The sequence below is a fragment of the Canis lupus genome, chromosome 11 (genome assembly GCF_048164855.1).
Source record: "Canis lupus baileyi chromosome 11, mCanLup2.hap1, whole genome shotgun sequence".
Taxonomy (NCBI): domain Eukaryota; kingdom Metazoa; phylum Chordata; class Mammalia; order Carnivora; family Canidae; genus Canis; species Canis lupus.
Window position 1 is genome coordinate 12187993 of NC_132848.1, and position 20743 is coordinate 12208735.

The window sequence follows — 20743 nt, forward strand, 5'->3', positions numbered from 1 at the left end:
TTCCCACTCTTGCCCTCCGCTCCCGGCTTTCTTCTTTTTTGATTTTTTTTTTCCTTGCCAGCACTCCAGACTGGAAATATTTTAGGAGCAGCTTGCTACATGATATTTCACTAAAAATAATACAAGTCAAGTTATTGGCAAAAGAGTCCGCCTTGGAGGAACACCAGTTGTGCAGAGCCCGGCGTGGTAGTTCTGGCCTGGATTTTCGAGGAGGATAAATCCCTGAGACCTTGTATCCGGTGGTGAGGGTGTCCGGGCTAATGGAGATAAGTGTCATCTCGGTTCTGCTGACAGCGTGTGAGGCCTTGCTGGGAGAACACTTTGGGACAAATGGGTCTAATGGATTTGTACAAGTCACCTGTCACCTTTGCCAATTCACTCTCCTCCTCTGACCTTTAATGGTGTGAGCTCCACAGGGCTCCCTTCTCCCCTCTTAGTACTCTACAGTCTCACTCGCCCATTCGATTTCTGGGCTCAGCCCCTCAGCCTCATGGTTAGATGTGTGGACTCTGGAGCCAGATACCCTGGGTTCAAATCCTGACTCTGCATCTTCAAGCTGGGTGGCTTGAATAATCCTGGTAAAAGAGGTTTAACAGTGGCACTCACCTTGGAGAGTTGTAAGGAAGTGTAAGACAGTTTAGTGTCTATAAAGTGCTTAGATAGTGACCGGTAACTAGGAAACATCTGAAAGTATTTATTACAGAAACTTGCAAATAGATCTAGTTTAGACATTTCTGCTATATTTCAGGCCCAAGTACCTAACTGTCAACTCCATGTCTCTGCTTGGATGTGACACAGACATTTCCAGAACTGAAGTTAATCTCTCCTAAAACATTCTCTGCCTTGGGAGGTACCCATATCAAGGTCCATCCTCCCTACTTCTAAGCAGTCCAGAAACGCGAGAGTCGTGTTCACTCACTTTACCCATTATATTATTGGTTCTGGCTCCTACATACTTTTCAAATCCTTCTATTTCTCTCTACCAGCTTTGCCATCCCTGGTGGGCAAAGTCACTATCACCGGCTTTCTGGATCACAACAACAGATGCGAGTAGTCTCCCTATCTCTGTGGTTGTACCTCTCTGCTTGGTTCCCTAAACTGTGGAAAAGGAGATCGTTCAAAATTTTTAAAAATAGGACAGGGACATGAATTAAAACAAAACAAAACAAAACAAAAATACAAACAAACCTTCTCCCATGAATTTCCATTGTTTATAAAGTTCCAGATAGGCCTTCATGACTCTATGGTCTCTGACTCCATTTTCTTCTCCAGTTTGAACCCTCATCCACACCTGCCTTCTTCCTGTGGGTCTTCTTTTAGCTCACTGAACACCTCATATTTCTTCCCATCTCAGAAACTCCAGAGATGTAGTGTCCTCTGTCTCTTCTTGCCACTAGTCCTATCCCTGACTGCCTCCACCTACTGCCTCCACTCTCCCTTCAAGATGTGACCAGATATCACTCCTTGGGTCCTGGACCACTTTGGTATTGGGCATTTCCATCATGCGTTCCTTCTGTGTCACTTACTACAATCATAATTTAAATATCTTTATGTAATTTCTGTCTTCCCAGGAGTCTTCCCACCAGACAAAGTCTTTGTCCTATTCAGTGTTGTATTTCTGACACATAGAATGAGTCCCATAGAATGAGTTATTCAGTGACTGAGCAAATATTATAAGATTTTACTCATATGGTCACGCCTTTGATCTTATCAATGGGCATAGCTAAGGAATAAATTAGGCAACTGCCCACTCTGACCCCAAGCCCATTAAAAAAAAAAAATTATCTTGGGTTCACAGATCCCAAACTTCTAGAAATGTAAGGTTCACGTTTTTTTAAAAGATTTTATTTCAAATTATATTGCCATAATTAGGAAGCATACCTGATATCTCTAAAGACGTTTCTTTTCTATAAAGCACATTGTCTATGGTTTTGCATAACCTACAGCAAGACGTTCTGTTTCTACACAGTTTCTTTCCCAAGGCATGCCTTTATTCCTATCTGTGACAAAACATGAAGAACAATCAAATCTCATCGTGATCCTTTATTTCAACTTTGTCCCCAGTGCCTATAATAAGCCACAAATCACTGAAACAGATAATTCTTTTCATCATTCCTCAGTGGCTAAATCACCAGGAAAGCACAATAATACCCCAGGAAAAAAAAGAAAAGGGAATGAAAGCCTGCTCAAAGGACACATTTACATTCTTAAGAATTTCGACCTTTTTTTGATGAAATAAGCTTCATCGTAAGAATCAGCAACTTCTCAGACCTTTGTTTTCAGGAAGCAAGAGGAGAAGAAAGCAAAAGTGCCCTTGCTTGCCGAGTACTCAATGATCAACTATGAGACTATGTGCGAAGATATATAATATTTTATATGTAATAATATAATTTAATAATATATTTTATATGTGAGTTATAAATTGAGAACACATTTAGAAATAGAAAACAAAACATTTGAAGTCAAATGTTTTTAGCTCTAACCTACTATCATGTGTTTACTTGGTTTGCTTTTGGTCTCAAGCAAAATATCTTTGAATTTTAAAACCTGTTTTTTCTTACTCTCTGGATTCACTTATGTGGATTACAGCTGCGTTTTCTTCTCTCTGTTGGATACAGAAATGAAGCAGTGGAACACATGTTCTTTTTCTTCATAGCCTGGTTGCAGCTTTCTGCTTTGCTTACTCCTTAAACTTTTTCCGGGACTTCAAACTGCGTGTGAAACCATTTCCATTTTGCTTGTTGAGTTGAACTAGATTATTGAGCTTGGTCAACTATCTAGGCCTCAGGAGAATATATGGATTGCTCTAGAGGATCATTAAGGTCAGTTTTCAAAAGGAGTTATAGAAATTGGGGATGTCTTAGCCCTTTTCTACATTACTAACTTAGACTACCCCACCCCCAACCCCGAATCTTTTGAGTTAATATTTTAATAAGTACAGCCTCTTGGTGATAAAGAATCCCACAAAGATACTGCCTATGACATAAAGTAGCACTTTGCACTACTAAAATAACTTTCAGAATTTCAAAGGTGGTATTCTTATTACAATAATTAAGGGTTTGTTGTCCATTTGCATAAATGCATGACAGTTTTAAGAAGTTCCATTAGGTTCCATCTTTCCCAACTAAAGGGTTCCAGTCTTACTATCCTATCATCCCATAGCTCAGAGAATTTCCCCTGAATAGCAGACATTTGTTAGATCAGAATCCAGTTTATCCCCAGTGGTTACCTGAGGATCCAGCCACTCTCACTATATATGGTCCTGGTGAAGTTGCTTTTGACCTCACCCCAGGAATGGTGTCTGAGCTAAGCTTGGCCACACAAAGGCTCATATTTCTCTGTCCATAGTGACTGGCTTAGAGATAGACATGTGACCAAACCAATGCCATTAATTTACTATTGAAATATTTCTCATGACTTTTGGAAGAGATTGGCATGCTATTTTGGTCTGCATTTTTAAGAGGAAATGTGTGTTCTGGGGTTGTTGCAGCCATCTTGCCCCCACAAAGAGGAAATCTCTCTGAGAATGGCACAAGTGCAATTAAATAGTAGCCTTTCACAACCATAGGATAAAGTGGAGCCTGGGACCCTAAAATGTCATTAATGCCCTATATTAATCAGTTCTCAATCTCTGAGGAGTAATATGAATGATTTTGTAAAATGTCTGACAGCTCTAGAGATGAAATATATGATGGGAAAACCTAAAGAACTCTTGAGGGCTGTGGAGCCAAGTCTCATCACTAGTCATACAAATGAGTTACAGTAGAAGGAAAAGTAGATGCATGTTCTAGGGCAGGTTTCATGGGGTTACAAGGAAACTCTGGTTCATTCAATAATTAATTAAACTAATTTTCTTCACATTAAGTTGACAAAATCAATGCATGGCTATGACATACGCCAAAGATGGATCATTCCAAGCAGAACATGATAAGATTTTCACATACTGAAGAAGTCAGTGGTGGATTGCAGCAAAATACTTCAATTTCCCTGGCTGATAGAGAGCCCAGGCTTGGTTAATCAGCACCTTGACTTATTTTTGTCGAGTTGTAACAGAGTGCTTTGAAGAGTAATAATGAAACCTAGCCTGAGCCCCATGCCTACTCACCTGGACAACCCCAGGCACGTCTTCATTTCAGTGCCCTCATCTTCAAAATGACACAGTAAATATATTTCCTCTAAAACCAAATGTTTTTGTTTTGGTCTATTTTAATTAGCATTTTAAACAACTTTTCCAATTTTTTGTGCTTAGTTAAAATTCTTAAAAACAAAAAATTAAAATAAATAATAAGTGAAATTCCTAAAAATAAACTAATTATTATTCTTATAACTAGGTAAGTGATCCTCAAAATGAAAAAGAGAGCATATCCTGACCAAAAGTGGGTATTTTTTTTAAGTTCTTAGGTTTATTTCCACCACCTCTCTAAGATATATCAAGGTCTTAGGAAAAAAGAAGGATCAGTATCCTAAGAAAGCTCCTACTGGTCCCCAATATACAAACCCCTTTCTCCATTTGCAGTTGCTATATTCAATATTTCTTTGGATTCAAGGCTTGAGATTCATTTTCTAGGTATTTAATTAATTTACCATTTTTCCCTAGATAAAAGTACAGAGAAAATTAATTGATGAATTATCATTAATAATAATGATGGCAATGATAATAGACATTTGTTGAACACGTGAGAAGAAACATACATTGTGCCAAATTCTTTAAGTGGATTATTAAGTTCAATCCTCTCAAAGTGCTTTGAGGTAGATGCCATACGTGTCCAGGTTTTGTCAATGGAAAAGCTGAAGCTCAGAGACATTTAGCAACTTGCACCAAATTACATAGCTGTCAAGTGGCTGAGCTGGGATTTGAACTCAGGCTGGCCTGATTGATGAACCTATTCCACTTACAACTATTGTTCCTATAGCCACTAAGAATATTAATTTGGTGCCCAATGTCATAGTCCCAAGCATATGTTGAGGGACACATTCATTATTTTATTTACTCTATACCACAGCCCCATGCAGCAGTTCTTAGCATTCTTAAGTTGCAAGACAGAAGACTTTGATGTATTTGGATTATCGCATGCCTTAGATAAGTTTCCTTCACACATTCAGGAAACCTGTGCATTGCTGCATGTGTAGGAATGACTGTCAGCCATGAAGGCAAATGGCAGCCTGGAGTCAATGTGGTGGAATGGCCCTGTTGGCTGGTGGCAGTAGGGTCCGGGAATGAATCTGTCCCATGTAGATAAATCAATGTTTATATAAATCTCCTTACTGAGTATTTTTGTAAAGATTTTATTCATTTATTCATTCATTCATTCATTCATTCATTCATTTGTGAGAGAGAGCACGTGCGTGAGCAGGGGGAGGGAGAGAGAAAGAGAAAATCTCAGCAGACTCCACACTGAGCATGGAGCCCGATGTGGGGCTCGACCTCACAACCCTGAGATATGACCTGAGTGGGAACCAAGAATGACGCTTAATGGATTGAGCCCCCCAGACGTCTCCTTACTGAATATTTTTAATTGGATCCCAGGAAAAGATAGTAATTTATGACCAAGAACTAATGGCCTTTGAAATATTTTTCAGTCGCTTAAAAAATATATAAAATGCTATTCTTTGCCTTACAAGGACAACAGGCATCTTAAGGAAATAGGGCCACTTTAAAAATAATTATTATAATATTAATATTATTAGGTTTCAATTTTTATATTTTCTGTTTTTCTACTTAAAGTATTTCTGTTACCATTTTTATGGAGGTAACAACTCTTACTTCAATTCAGCTTGAGATTACTTCAAGTCATAACCTGGTACCACACATGATCCCGATCCCTGAGAATCATGAAGGATTAAGACTCAGTCTCTGGCCTAAGAGAGTTTGCTCCAGAACCTTCTTTTCATTTTTAAACACTTCCTATCAGAGGTCAAGTTTCGTTTGTCTTCAGTCACCTTGCAAGCCCATTGGCTGTATAGCAACTGTTTTAAATTTAAAGGTCTTTGAAGAGAGATTAACCTTCATTTAGTGGAAGGAGATAATATAGGTTTTCTTTTCCTCTAGCTTTGATCTACATCTTCCAGAGTTAGAATTGTCATTAATGTTGTGGGTTTTACCTTGTCAGAGTGAAAACAAGTCCTGTCTTAACGCAGGTTAAGACCTAGTCATATACTAAGTGTTTAAAAGAATTCTCTTCTTTGAAAACTCCTGACAAAGAGGCAATGCACGGGTTGGGTCTTATAATAGACACACAAAGGACTTGACAATGGTCTTTAGGGTTATGAAGAGTTACTGTATAAATGGGGACTTGGCAGTAGTGATATTTTTCAACTGATAGTCCAACCATAGGTTAAACATTTTTTTTTTTAAGTGAGTAAAAGGCCTTTCATGTCAGCACAGTTACAAAATCTGTAGACTTAAGTGGCTAGGAAGCCTGTAAGATGCTGGTATCCTAAAGGAAATTGAGATGCATCTTTTTTTTAAGATTTTACTTATTTGAGAGCAAGAGAGCATGAGTGAGGAGGGGCAGCAGCAGAGGGAGAAGCAGGCTTCCCACTGAGTGAAGAGCCCAATGTAGGGTTGATCCCTGGACTCCAGGATCATGACCTGAGCTGAAGGCAGATGCTTCACTGACTGAGCCACTCAGGCGCCCTAAGTCATATATTTTAAAAAATAATCACGTGCATATAGATTCCTGAAGAGAAAACTAGCATTTTTGAGGTCCTTCTATGTGTCAGTCTGTGCAAGGGGCAAAACCCCCTAAAATATTTTCTTACGGTGTGTCTTTTATAAAAGAAGAACCAGGCCCAAAGATGTTACGTCGTCCAAGGTCACGCAGTCTGTGAGCAGCAGAACAGGAATTCAAACCCAGCTCTGTTTGACTCCAAAGCCTGCATACTTTCCATTATGTCATTGTACGTCCTTTTATGGGATGATTTAGTTGCCAACTGGGGATAAAATAAATAGGCTTTTGAAATTCTTTCCATTGCCTTGACTCTCTTCTCCCTTCCTTGATCTCAATATTGGGCCATACCACTGTAATGACTTGCAAATACAGAGAGGGTGGGGTAGGAAACAATGCAACATAATGAGTTTACATAGGTTTTCAGATTTAAGTTCTCACTCTTATTGGGTCATAAAATCTCAGTTCAGGAGGGATCTTAGAGTTCATCTAGGAGAAGCCAAGTCCAATGTTTATCTCAATATCCCCCCTCTCCTTCCCCTCTCAGCAAATATTTATCTAGTACCACTGCATGATAGGTGGTGGAAATGGAGCAGTGAGCAACACAGCCAATTCCCCACTCTCGTGAAGTTTTTCCTTGTTGCTGTTGCTCTCTTCTGCATTTTTCAGCTGTTCCATCCAGCAGAGTAGGATAGATGCCGGGTTATAAAGGAAAGAGGAAAGGCCAAACCATTTCAAAGACGTTCTCCCTTACATAACTCATTAAAAACCCCCTGGTGTACAGTTGACATCTAAGGCGGTAATTGGGTACATAAAAGTCAATCTTAGCGCTTTGCCCTTAGTCTGTGGTCTTATTAACCAGTTTAAATGCATTTCCCCCATGTGGCTTAGAGACTGTTAAGGATCTAGAAATACTTTTGGACTCTTCTGAGCAGACAAGAAGACAGATGGACTAAAGAGTAATGATTGGCAAGAACATGTCGTTAGTAGCTTGATGTGAAGGTGGTTCTGAGTAGGAGCTCAGCAATTTCAGTGGGTGTCTGAGAAGGGATTTGGAAGGGGAGAGAGGAAGCGACTGTAGAGAGCCCAAGAAAGATGAATAAGTGGAGGAACAGAGTGGGGAAGCCAGGAAGAATCATGTAAAATAGCACCTACCCAAAACATGCACTTAACCTTGACGGGATTGACGAGATGGGCAAAGCCCCCACCCCCACAAGAATGGTGTTCCATGCCTAAAGCCTCCTCAACGTTTGCTACTTCGTCTCCATTTCATGCTGTTTTCTTGTGTCCCCTGCGTGACCAGTTATAGGCCGGTCCTCTGTCTCTAGGACAGTGAAACTGACTGAGAGCAGGGAATCCCAGCTTAGTCATCTCTGGATCCCCAGTCCCTGTGCGGTGCCTCTTGTAGAGAGCAGGTGTTCCAGATATGACAAATACGACTGGTGACCAAGTGCTTTCTCATTCGCTAAAGGGCCTGTGCTCGGCAATACTTTCTGGATAATAATTGAGGTTTGGTGGGGGTTGGGGGGAGAGGCAGAAGGAGTCCATTCCTGAGCAAGCTCAGAGGGAGGAGAACAGCCCTCCAGACTTGTTCTCACTCTCCCAGAAGCCGCAAACTGGAATGAAAGGGCATCCAAAGACAAAAACAAGAGGCCGTGTCCCTTGTTTCATTACCAGCCCAATCCTGATTTGGGGGGTTCTTTGCATGAGCCGTTTCCCTAGTCCTCACCAGCCCAAGGGGCATCAAACATTGTAGCCTGTCACCAGTTCACTCTACAGGAACTTCCAGCGCCTCTGCCTCTCCCCCTAATTATTCTGGGAAACCCAGCAGTTATTTCATGCGTGTCCCCCAAGCGGTCATCAAGGGCAGCGTCTGCAGGGAACCGGTCTCCTCCCCTTACTCAGCAGCTAAGAGGTTGTCAGAAAGCCAACAAGAAGCTTCTGGTGGGAGTAGCAAGGCACCGGCCTCCCACCTTGAGTGAGGGTGACTTAGTGCCCAGCGACCTCCCACCTTCCGGGGCACATGGAGGCCCACAGCTTCTGTTCCATGCCCTAGTGTCCTCCAGTTGCACTTGGTGGCAAACAGCACTGGCCATATGGTCCAGACGGGAGATGGTGAGATTAGAGAGCTTGGGTTTCAAATCCTGAAGGTGTCACTTTATAGCCCCATGGCCACAGGCCAGTTACATGTCCCCCCCCCCCTTGGCCTCAGCTTCCTCATCTGTAAAATGGAGACAATTAAGGCCGTATCAGAGGGCCACTGTGAGGATGACGACAACATGTGGTTGAGAGGATGCACGTTAGGTGTGTCATAATTAGGAAGAGCTCAATAAATGCTAATTATTAGCATCCGCATCTGTTACCTAGGTTACCAAGAGTGGTTCTTTGGGCTTCCGATGTCTAAAGATATTTCTGGTAAATAGCTCTTAAAGTCTTTGTTCATAGTTCTCACTCCCAAGGGGACTCAATGGGGAGGGAATGAACTCAATCGTCATGTCTTGCCCATGTGACCCTCTCCTCCGACCCCTTCTCATTGTCTTGAAACAAGCCTACATCCCCCTCAACTCTGCTGCCTGGCAATGAACTGCTTCCTAGGGAGATCTTCCACCCATCGTGCAACAGGGCTCCGCAGGGCCCACCACTGTGAGCCTCCGGCCAGGGCCGGGCATGTCTGAAGGCCTATGCACCCAGCTAGCATCTCTCACACGCAAGGAGGGCTTTGGCAATGTTTGGATGCTAGCTGAGCATGTAAAGGAGACAACGTAAAAAGAGAAGAAAGGAAGAGAGAATTCAAGTCCCCCCTCCCAAAAAAAGAAAGCCAGATATTCAACAGAGACAGTACTTTCTGGGAGCCGAAGGTTATATTTTAATCTACATTTTCCTGCAGAAAATTACTACACGGAAGCCAGAAAATATGTTTTTATTACATTCTGTGGAATACTCTTCAAAAAAAGATTGTGTGTTGGGAAAACACTAGCAGAAAAGCTGGGACCTGGTATGTGCCTAGGTTTGAAATGTGCATCGTGATTCACCAGACACAATTCAATTGGAAATTATCCCCCCCTTTTTTTTAAATGCCATTCACTGGAAGAAAAAAATTAATCTACTCAGTAATGAATGCATAGTCCATTATAGTTATTGTGTTCTTTTTGAAAAAAAATAACATGACAGCTTTATTCACTCCATGTGGCAAACCAAATTGCTTCAAGTAAAGCACAAATAAGACAAACACTAAAATTGAATTTTTCCTTCCTCTTGTACCCAGAGGCATATGCTGTGGCTATAATGCAGAAGTTAAAATGGCAATAATAATAATAACAGTGGAAAACCAAATGAAAATATTAAACTCGGTTAGACAACTGATTCCAAGGGGCAGCAATTTTCATGCTCCATCTGCTTGGAGAAAATTTCTCGTTAATCAGGTCTATGAAAGGATGTGGGTGTTGGATTCTCTGTCAGAGCCATAAAGGTTTCTGAACAGTGATGTGTCACTTATCTGTTGAATCTAGTTTGTTTGTTATTTTTTTAATTTCCAAAGGACACCCCGCCTCCAGTAAGTTTGCTAACCGAAGTCCCAAGGGAAATTGGCCAAAAGGATTACAGCAAACACGGATGGAGAAATAAATCGGCACCTAATACTCAAATTGAAAAATTTGACTTTTTAACTTAGATGTCACCCGGGGACTATCCCTTTTAACTACAGGAGAGAGGCCCTGTGAATGTACTCGTGGAAGATTTAAATAAAACCAGCACACCAGACTTTAATAATTTGCCTTCAATGTCCTCCAGAAGATTTTGTACATGTTTAGATAATAGAATATTCTCATGGGGCTTTCTTTTCCTTGCTCTTATTAGCAGTTCTACGAAGACAAGCTCTATTTTATTGCCATTGCCATTATGTTACAAGGCTTAATGGAACATGTGACTTAGATGAATATACAATTTGTTGGAAAGCAAAAGGAATATAGGAGCTCAGTTTCTCATTATGTTCTGTGGTTATTACTATTATCATTTTAAAATAGTAGTGAAGAGCATGGGCTTTGGATTCAGACAGAGATAACACTGTTTAGAGGTCAGCCCCGCCATGTGCTCTGTGACCTTGGACAAGTTACTTAACCTCTCCAAATCTCAACCATCTGTTCTATTAGATGGGGACAAGTATCCCTTCCTCAAAAGACCATAAAGATTAGATCAACTTTAGCACAGTACTTGGCACCTAGTGAGTAATTTTCAAATGGTGGCAATTAACATTAGTATTAAGCACATTTGCTTAAGATTATATGTTTAGTACCTTCAGGGAAAAAAATTAATTGACTTAACACTGGTTATAATCCAAGAGATATAGAGCGGTCATATAGAGTGGTCATTTGTTGAGGAAGAAAACCTTTGGTAAGAGTGGATCCTTCAGTACACTGATTGTGATGCACAAAATCAGATGATGGTTTTGACCCTAGGATAGAGGACCTCAAGGAGAGTTTCACACAGAGCAACTGAAGTAGGTTTATGCCTCCATAGGTTAGAATGGATAAAGAAGATGTGGTATATATAACGGAATATTACTGCGCCATACAAAAGGATGAAATCTCACCATTTGTAACAACGTGGATGGATTTAAAGAGTATAATGCAAATTGGAACAAATCACAGAAAGACAAACACCATATGATTTCACTCATATGTAAGATTTAAGAAACAAAACAAACGAGCAAAAGGGAAAAAACGGAGAGGCAAACCACGAAACAGTTTCTTAATTACAGAGAACAAACCAATGGTCACCAGAGGGGAGGCGGCGGGGGGGGGGGGGGGGGGGAAGGGTTAATAGGTGATGAGATTTAAGAAGTGCACCTGTGATGAGCACTGGGTGTTGTGTGCAAATGTTGAATCACTATATTGTACACCTGCAACCAACATTACACTGTATATAAACTAATTGAATTTAAATAAAAACTTAAAGAATGCATCTACATGCTTATTGCAAATCGAAGGAACCAAATAAATATCTACTTTGTGGCTTCTACATGCTAGACATCGTGCTAAGCTCTTCATGTATTTAATGACTGTACCGTAAGTATTATCTCCATTTTAGACATGAAGTCACTAAGGCTCAGAGGCGATGAAGAGATTTCTCCAAGTCTCACAGCTGTAACAGTGGAGTGGTGGTTTAAGCTGAGCTTGTATTTTCAGTCAGGCCCTGTTTTGCTTTTCTAAATAGACATCTCCACCTACCCTGATGAAGAAGTCTAGAGGACTGTGGTGACCCACAGGGGAACAGTGACTTGCCATTTAAGAGGGATTCAGGTAGTAACTCCAGCCAAAGCGAGAGGGGCGCAGGAGGCCCCCTGGCTTCGGAGACAGTGAACTTGCATGGGGAGCAACTCTGTATGATGCTGCCCCCACTATCATCTCCCCACTATCATCGCCCAGAGGCCTGGAGTCATCCCTATGCTGCAATAAGGAACCGAGACAACCACAGGGGCTGTTTGGTTCACAGTCTAGGAGAGGAAGATGGAAGTGGGTGGAGGCTGCAGCCCTGGAACCACAGTATCTGGGGTTGGAATTCCACTTTTTTCATGGGCAGCCTCACTGACCTTGGGAAAATTATTTAATTCACCCATCCTTCATTTTTTTTCCATCTGGAAAGTGGGAATAAAACCATACCTGCCTCCTCAGTTATGAGGATTAAGCGAGTTAGTATGTATGGAGTGCTTAGAGAATGACTGGCATCTAGCAGGTTCTCAATAGATGTTCCCTGGGGCTCTTCTAGGAGTTATCAGGATGATGGCAGATAACGTTTTGGCTCTCCTAAATATCTCTCTGTATCTTTGCATTTCCTTGCCCTTGTCTGCACTGTCATCAGGGATTGTCATAGCTGAAGAGCTGAAAGCAGTGGGCCCTCAAGGGCCTCTGAGCAAAGAGTGCATAATGCATGACCTTGGCTTTTCCTGTCTCTTCTTTCTCTCCAACAAGATGACCATCCTCCCAGCTTGGGTGAGGAGGATACCTGGAAGGAAGCAGTGGAAGCGGATGTTGGTTGTTACTCAAAGGGGACTGCATCTTTTTCCTCTTAACTCCCAGGCAGAGTCCTCAAAAGAGGAGAAAGTAGACAGAACAATCCAGACAAGTCAAGGGAATCTGGAACCAAGCCCAGGCCTCTGTGCCCATTCTCAGAGCTTGAGTCACGAGACCTGCCTGGGTGGCCAGGCCATCCGTAGACCGATTTCCTCTGAACTCATGGTGGGTGAAGCCAGTGATGATGAAGGGCCAGAGACAACCCCAGAAGATCTCTGAGGCTTTAGCGTGGCACACAAGAAGCTGTCAGAGAGCTAGGTCGGAAAGGCCTTAGGATTTGAGTCAGGGGAGACAAAGCAGCTAATGTCATTGACGTTGAGGAGGATTCCAGAGGAGCCAAAGTACATTACAGCAGAAGAAGCAAGGACTGGGTGCTAACTCCTCTTACCCCCAGACAACACAGAGGTGACACGTAATCCCCTGGAAACATACACACCACCTGGGGAGTGAGAGTGGGGCTCTAAATTCACTGAATTTCTATTACTGCTCAGAATGGGTGCCTAAAGTAGAAAGGAGGCGAAGTCGCAAATCAAGGGAATTATGTTGACTGCTCTCCTGAGTGAGATGTTACCCAAGGCAACAGCAGCTTCTGTTCAAATAGGAGATGGTGCCATGCGCAGGCAGCCAGCACTTTGGGGAGGCACACTGGCAGGCCTCAGTGGCACAATGAGTGTGATTTCTTGGTTTTTGCTCTCTCCTGAAGCTTCATCAAATGCCAACTATGGGCCAGGCACTGTGCTAAGTTCCCAAATGGGATTGTCTCATTGCATCATCAAAAGCACTGTGGGATAAATACTGTTATTATTCCCAATTTACAGATGTTAAACCTGAGGCCTAGTGAGGTCAAGGTTATCCTTTCGGTCCGGGGTGAGTTGGGATTCAAGTCCAGGGAGACTGTTGATGCAGACTGTGAGCAAAGTGCCACGACAGCTTGCCTCACTGAGTCACTTCTCAGCGACAGACTTGCGGCAGACATCGGTGTTGGCATTAACAGGACACCTCACCAAAGGGGTGCATGGAGGGGGTGGTGGTGGTGAGGAACGCGTGGCTGCCTCTTGGAGCCAATGTGACTGGTTTGTATGCCCCACTGAGGAAATCCTAAGATCTTAGAGAGGGACTTGGAGGCCTGCTAGTCCTTACTTAAGAGGGCCAAACTAGAAGAAAATTATAATTTTGTTGTTACCCTTATGATCTTACTTTTGTGCCTGGGCTGGTGTGGCTTGGGAACAAAGGCCATGCAATCAGCATCCCTACCTATTACAAGAAAGTGACCGATGGTCCCTGGCCTCATTGTCTTTTAGCATCCAGCGTCACTCCTTGCTGTTAACATAATTATTCTCGATGGGTTTTTATTTTAGGATCTTCTCTTAGGCCTTAGTATCCCGAAATTCCCTAATGATGTGAACAGCGTGGACTTCATTCCCCTTGTTTGGCGTTCACACAGCATTTCAATCCGAATCATTAAATCCTTCCTTAGCCATGGGACATAGTGTCCAATATAATCCTTGGTAACGCATGTACCAACCATTTTGACTTCTTTTTTCTGAGAATCCATTAGTTTTATGGGGAACCCTCATGAATTCGCTCTCTAAGGCTTTTCGTTTGTTCCCCTTTTAGTTTTCCATGTTGTCATGATGCTTTAAATCCTGGGAAGTCTCCATGATTTTACCTTAGCACTTTCTTTGGAAATTTTTTTTCCAAGAATTCCAAAATTCTTTGGAATTTATTTTCAGAAATTATGGTTTTTGTCCCTGTATTTTTTTTTTAGAAATTATGTTTTTAATACCAAAGAGCTTTTTTTTTAATTGTTGCTCTGATTTCTTTTTTTAAGTGGCATACAAACACACATACAGACACACACACACACATTCAGTAGTGCAAAATCATCTCAAGTCTCTCTGAGAACTCTAATGGGAGTATGTTCTTGCCATTTTTGACTTCTCTTCTGCTCCCTGAATTCTCTCTAATTCCTCTGGAATCAGTTTCTGCTATGTGTATGTGAGGTGATGGATGTGTTAACTAACCTTATTGTGATAATGATTTCATAATACACGCATATACCAAGCCACCGTGTTGTACACCTTAAATGTACATGATGTTATATGTCAATTATATGCCACTAGGGCTGGAAAAAATAAAAATAAAATAAATTATTTTGATTCCTATCAGTCAATCAATGGGCAAATGAATAGAAGAATGAATGAATAAAAATAAAGATGCTGGTACAGTCTGTGTAGTGATCCTTGGTTTTCTACCTCTATGTAAAACAAAGGATGGGGTAGTTGGGGTAGGTTTGCTTTAATCTTTATTATATCAATAGGTCTGTTTCCTGAAAGGCTTTCCCTCTCCCATGTGGCAAGTCCAGCTAGAAGCCCTGTGTAGTGGGGGTAGAGCGGTTCACTAACAGCACTGTTCTGGAGCCAGAAGCCGGGGCTGGTCCCCCCAAATTCCGGATGCAGGAGGGCTCTACTTTAGGACTCCAATTCCCAAACCATAAGCCCCAGATGTTCTCCCATGGTTTATTCAAGAGATCTGTTCTGAGGTAATGATGATAACGATGATAGCTAATTGGTCATGGGCCAGCCCTGTTTCAAGAACATCACGTAGAGCAATTTCCTTTACTACTCACTCACCGTCTCCTCTAAGTTAGGCACCGCGACTATGCCCCATTCGTACAAGGAAATGGAGGCACAGAGAGCTCACACAACCTGCTTAACGTCACCCAGTCAGTCAGCGGCAGAAGCAGACGTTGAACCAAGGTGACCTTAGTTCACAGTCCATTTTTTAAAAAAAATTTCTAGGTTCTGTTTCTGGGCTGATTGCCCTCTCTGGGTGGAGACTGAGGGGGGAGGTAAAATAGTTTTTCCTACAGAGACCTTACCATGGAAAGACCACAGGCCTTGTCATCAGCCCCGTATTTGCCTCATCCCTACCAGCTCCCACCTTGAGGTTGTTCCAACTTTGCTGCCGGTGGAAGAGCTCCTGCCTCACCTCACTGCTGGGGCTTCTGTAGGGAGCTCTGTGCTCTTTCATTTGCTTAGAGGCTTCCATCTGCTTAACGTCAGCCCGACATTTGTTTAGATTTCTCATTCACTAATGACCACTGTTCTCCACATCCTCATCCAGAGTACTTTGCTGTTGCTCTTTCTCCTTCTTTGTGTGTCTGTATTTCTATTTCAGTGGACTCTCACAGGCCTGGGTTGTAAATTTGTGCTCAGGCTGCCATCTTGAAACGACTTCAAAAGTAGGTTTCTGCGGGTATTTTTGCAATTTTGCTCTATTGAAATGACATTGTGTGAAAAAGTAGAGATTCAAGCTGTACTATTAATCTCCACATCTATATATAATTTATATTTACATTATAAAGATATACATTATCACTTGGATATAGAATTTAACAAGTGTGGATTCCAAACATGTTATTCCATATAATTTTCCCTAGGACTCAAGTAGATATTCGATAGGTTGGAGAAAGGATTTATTTAAGCTAAAATCGTTTCTGAATGCTCTGGGTGATTCAGGGAAGCAACTCTTTAGAGGGAGATGAAGGATGATAGTTTGTATTTCAGAACTGAGTGGGTTCCTGAGAAATCATTTGAAGTGGTTTATGAGATGCTTATCCTCTGTTGGCAAAATATTTACTATCAGAGCAAAAAGAGGGCTTCTTTTTCTGTTTTCTCACAAAATGTTCAATACTTCTTTCCTATGGTTATGGTCAGTATAAATCACCTAATAAATATATTTAAAAGCACAAAGGCTAGTTGTAAGTGCTTGATAAACATTAGTTTTCTCTAGAGGTACAGAATCTCAGACTAAAGTGAATCACTAATTTTCAAAACTGAAAACTTGACTTGAGATGCAGAAGAGAAGGCAGACTAGAACAGTCGTTAAGCACCCAGACTACAGAGTCATACAAAGAGGCTCAAGTCAGAGTTGTACCTCCAAATTGTGTGTCTAACCCTGACTCAGTTTCCTCATCTGTAAAATGGAGATCATAATAATATCTATTTTGTGTGATTATTAGTAGGATTAGATGGGGTGCAAACCACTCAGAGCATAAGCAAATGAATATAAAGTACTAGCACAATATCCAGCATGTAGTAAATGCTCAATAAATGCTATTGGCCATGATCATGATTCCTGTAACGACTATGCTTTAAGGGTCTATTTTACACTCATAAATATTTTTCAAAATCATGGAGCATAAAGGCGCTGGGTAGTCATATGATCTTCACAGCACACTATTCTTTAGAAAATCATTTTCCCATTGAGTGTTTGGTGGAACTTTAGGCCCTGGGGGTGGTTTTAAGACAAAAAGTTTGATGTTCAAATAAGTTAAGGAAACAAAACACATTCAATCCCACTTTGCATGTTAAAGGTCTAATGAGGTTTGGCTTTTAACAAATCTCCTTAAATTTGTTTAACCAAAGCATTTCCTCCAAACTCCTTGTCCACAGGATAACATGTTTAACCCATGGCACCAAATGTTACATCCCAACTCAGAGGAAAAGATAGATGGAAAGCATCATCCTTTACCCCAGGCCTGCTGAGGCACCAGACGTGTGTGAGCAAGCTTGGACACTGCAGATAATTGAGGCCCCCAATGACTGTAACCACAACCTAAATCACCTGGAGCAAAAGAACTGCCAAGCTGAGCCCAGGCAAACCACAAAATCATGAGGGAGAATAAAATGGTTACTATTCGAAGCCAGTAAATTTTGCAGTGGTTTTTTACACAGTAATAGATGATCAGAGCAAGTGGAATGCCCCTCATTTCATTTTGTTTTTCTAAACACTAGTTGAATGTGGTGTTTGAAATTTGTTCTTAGTTTCCCTCTGTTAATTCTCCGCTGATTGAATTCACAAGAGCTTAAAAAGGCAAAAATATCACAAAAATAACTTATCAGAATACTGCAGAAAAATATTTTCCGACCATTCGTATTTTGTGTCAGAAATTTTCTTCTTTGGAGAAAATTGTTAACGATATCTAAAAATAGATCTTTTGGTTCCAAATTTGCTATTAAGTTTTAAAAATAATAAATAGATAAAAACAAGGAAGTTGTATGTTTAACATGGAAAAATTATTACTGTATCATTAACATTGACTTATTTCCAAGTCAGCTCTTGAACTATCCTTTTTTTTTTTCTGGGTTGATGAGTCTCATTTAAAAAGTGATTCTCATTTGAATCATACTTCCACTATATAGTCCCAGTGAAAGATGGGAAAAGTGATTGCAAAGAGTGAAGTATCACAAGTCAGGAATGTGGTACCCAAGGGCTAGATGGGAAAAGAAATACACAAAGAGAGTAGGGGAGGTTTTGTTCTGTTTGCTTGTTGAGTTTTTGTAATTGTTATGGCTGTGCAACTTTGATGAGAAGGAATGATCACCAAGATAGCACTTCTGAGAAATTTCTGGGCAGTGAATACGTGATACAAAACTCTAATATTTTACCAATAGTGAAGATATACATTTTCTCGAGTTATGCAGACTGACTTGTGTCTTCTTTAAATGTGACTTTGTAAATGTGACCGTCATATCCCTTGGGATTTACTAGGATCATGCATGAAAGGTCATTGTCAAATCAATTCTAGGGCAGCCCAGGTGGCTCAGCAGTTGAGCACCTCCTTCAGCCGGGTGTGATCCTGGGGTCCTGGGATCGAGTCCCACATCAGGCTCCCTGCATGGAGCCTGCTTCTCCCTCTGCCCGTGTCTCTGCCTCTCTCTCTCTTTCTCTCTCTGTGTCTCTCAAGAATAAATAAATAAGATATTTTTTAAAAATTATCAATTCAATTCTAACAAGTATCATTGTTAGCTATCTAAGGTATCACTATTTTAGGTAACGTGTGAAAAAGACTATAATGTTGACAAGTTCTTAAGCTATTGTTAACGTACTAGGGAACCTAAGAAATACATTTAAGTATGTTAACAGAGTATCAGAGTAGAATGTCATAGCTAACTCAGGAGGCTTGAGAGCTCAGCTATTCATGAAACTGGTGGGTTTATGACCTCTCTGACAGCATGAGTGAATGTGCATGGACTTACAATTTCTAGGAAAGAGAAAGAAAAATGTTTGTGTTTCCTTATTAGCCTGCATAAAAGAGCTCCTGATAAAGAAGAAAGGGATAAGACCAGTTGAGTAGAATGCTTTTCTTCTCTGCCTTGGCTACTGAGCTGGTTTTGAATCTCTTCTTAGTGAGGTAAGTAAAAATGAAATAAACTGGTTTTGTAAAGACCTTTCCAGAAGTCTTGGCCCACGTAATGACACTTAGAGGTCTGGGTGGCTGTGTAGGGCATAGATATGTGGAGGGTGCCAGAGAGCCTGCATGGTGTCTGGAAAACCGTGGGTGCTTGGCAAATACCTGGTGAACAAGCCAACCCTGGAATATTTGGATTGTTGCTTTCAGGAGCTGCAGGAACTCATGCCCTTGGCCTGGATGTTGCTGGTCACAATAGGCTCCATTAACATTGGTAAAAATAATATAAATAATAATAATAATAAATAAAAAGTTCTTAAAAGGCTTTAAGGGGAGAGGACAAGAGGGATTGGGATGGGGGGAAGGAAAGAAAACCATGCCACGTAGGGATCAGAAGGGCCAACTTGCTCAGGGAGCATATGAGAAAGTTGGGAACTCAAAGAATGTGTGGCGATGGGAGGGGAAAAGGCAGAGAGGAAGTTGATGAGCATATACCAGTAGCTGTGGGCAGGACCAGGAAACTTATTTCATAAATACTAAAATGACCTGATTTGTATTCACTTTTTGGCATAGCCTGCAAACGTTTGGGGTACATGAGGCATAATGTCTTAAGAAGGAACTTGTGCTATGGAAGCAAAGAACAAAGGGAGACTCATTCAAAAGGAAGAAACGTTACATTTGATTGTGGTATGGTTGTGTTTTACAATGTTGTACAGGTTGGGATGCGGGAAAAGTTAATGCCAAAGGGAATGGGTCAGTTTTCATATTATTGACTTCCCGTTTCAATATGTGACATCTTGTACTTATTTTTTAATTTTTTAAAAGATTTTAATTATTTATTCATGAGAAACAGAGAGAGAGAGGCAGAGACACAGAGGGAGAAGCAGGCTCCCTGTGGGGAGCCCGATGTAGGACTCAATCTCAGGACCCCAGGGTCACGACCTGAGCTGAAGGCAGACGCTCAACCACTGAGCCACCCGGGCGCCCCAAGTGACCTCTTTTAACAGTGAGCACCATGTGTTTGGAAAAACAGCTCCCTCCGGGGTGGGGTAGGAGAGACTATTTTCGTGGTGCTGGATAGCTCCTCTAGTGACACAAGGGTCTGATTTATTGTCTAGCCTTAAACACTTGTCAGTGCACCCCATGAAAATCCAAGCCAATTTAGTTTGAAGCAGAGCCCAGAAAAGTTCTTGCACAATATACATTTAAGGGGATTTCTTTGGCCAAAGACGGTTACATGGCGAATTCTGTTCTCAAAAACATCCTTTCCTTCCAAGGTCATGCGGTGGTGACTCCACTTGGCAGTTCCTCTACACTTCAAAAGAAAATCCAAAGTGACACAAAAGCCCAGGCAAAGAAGTCATATCATTTTCTCACAAAATAAGATGCATAAATATCCTCAGGGCCTCAATTAGAGAGAAGCTACATTCTCAAAATAGGAAACATCCAAACCAAAGTTCCGGCGGCAATGTAAACTCACTTCTGTGTGTACTGGCATATTAAACATTGTACTATAAAGTGTATTAAAATGGCCACACAATAACAGCATGTGAGAGACTAATGATGCTTCAAGTGCTTTCATAGGTGAATATGTGGGTGAGAACCTTATTTGGTTGTTTTTCTTTTTACAGGTCTGTTGGCCTTCCTTGCCTTTTTCACATGCTTCCCTTCACTTTATTTCTCTCTTCATATTCTCCCTGGATCCATCTGAGTTGCCTGGCCTGTGGTTCCTTGTCTTGCAGAGCCACAGAGCTGAGAAGCCACTGTGTTAGGACACTCATGCTTCTGTGTTAGGACACCCAAGTCACAGC

The 20743-nt window shown here is 41.4% G+C and overlaps 2 long non-coding RNA genes across 2 annotated transcripts in view; both read left to right on the top strand.

Moving 5' to 3' along the window:
* The window catches only part of LOC140642505 (uncharacterized), a 94236-nt gene extending 76825 nt beyond the window's left edge, over positions 1-17411 (top strand). The window contains exon 5 of the long non-coding RNA XR_012038927.1: positions 17194-17411. This is a non-coding gene — a long non-coding RNA (uncharacterized lncRNA). The remainder of the gene's footprint in view (positions 1-17193) is intronic.
* A 1412-nt stretch (positions 17412-18823) lies between these two features.
* On the top strand, positions 18824-20390 carry LOC140642138 (uncharacterized). Its single transcript, XR_012038687.1, has 4 exons — positions 18824-18935; positions 19143-19206; positions 19506-19619; positions 20210-20390. It is a non-coding gene; the product is annotated as an uncharacterized lncRNA (long non-coding RNA).
* The last annotated feature ends 353 nt before the right edge of the window (positions 20391-20743 follow it).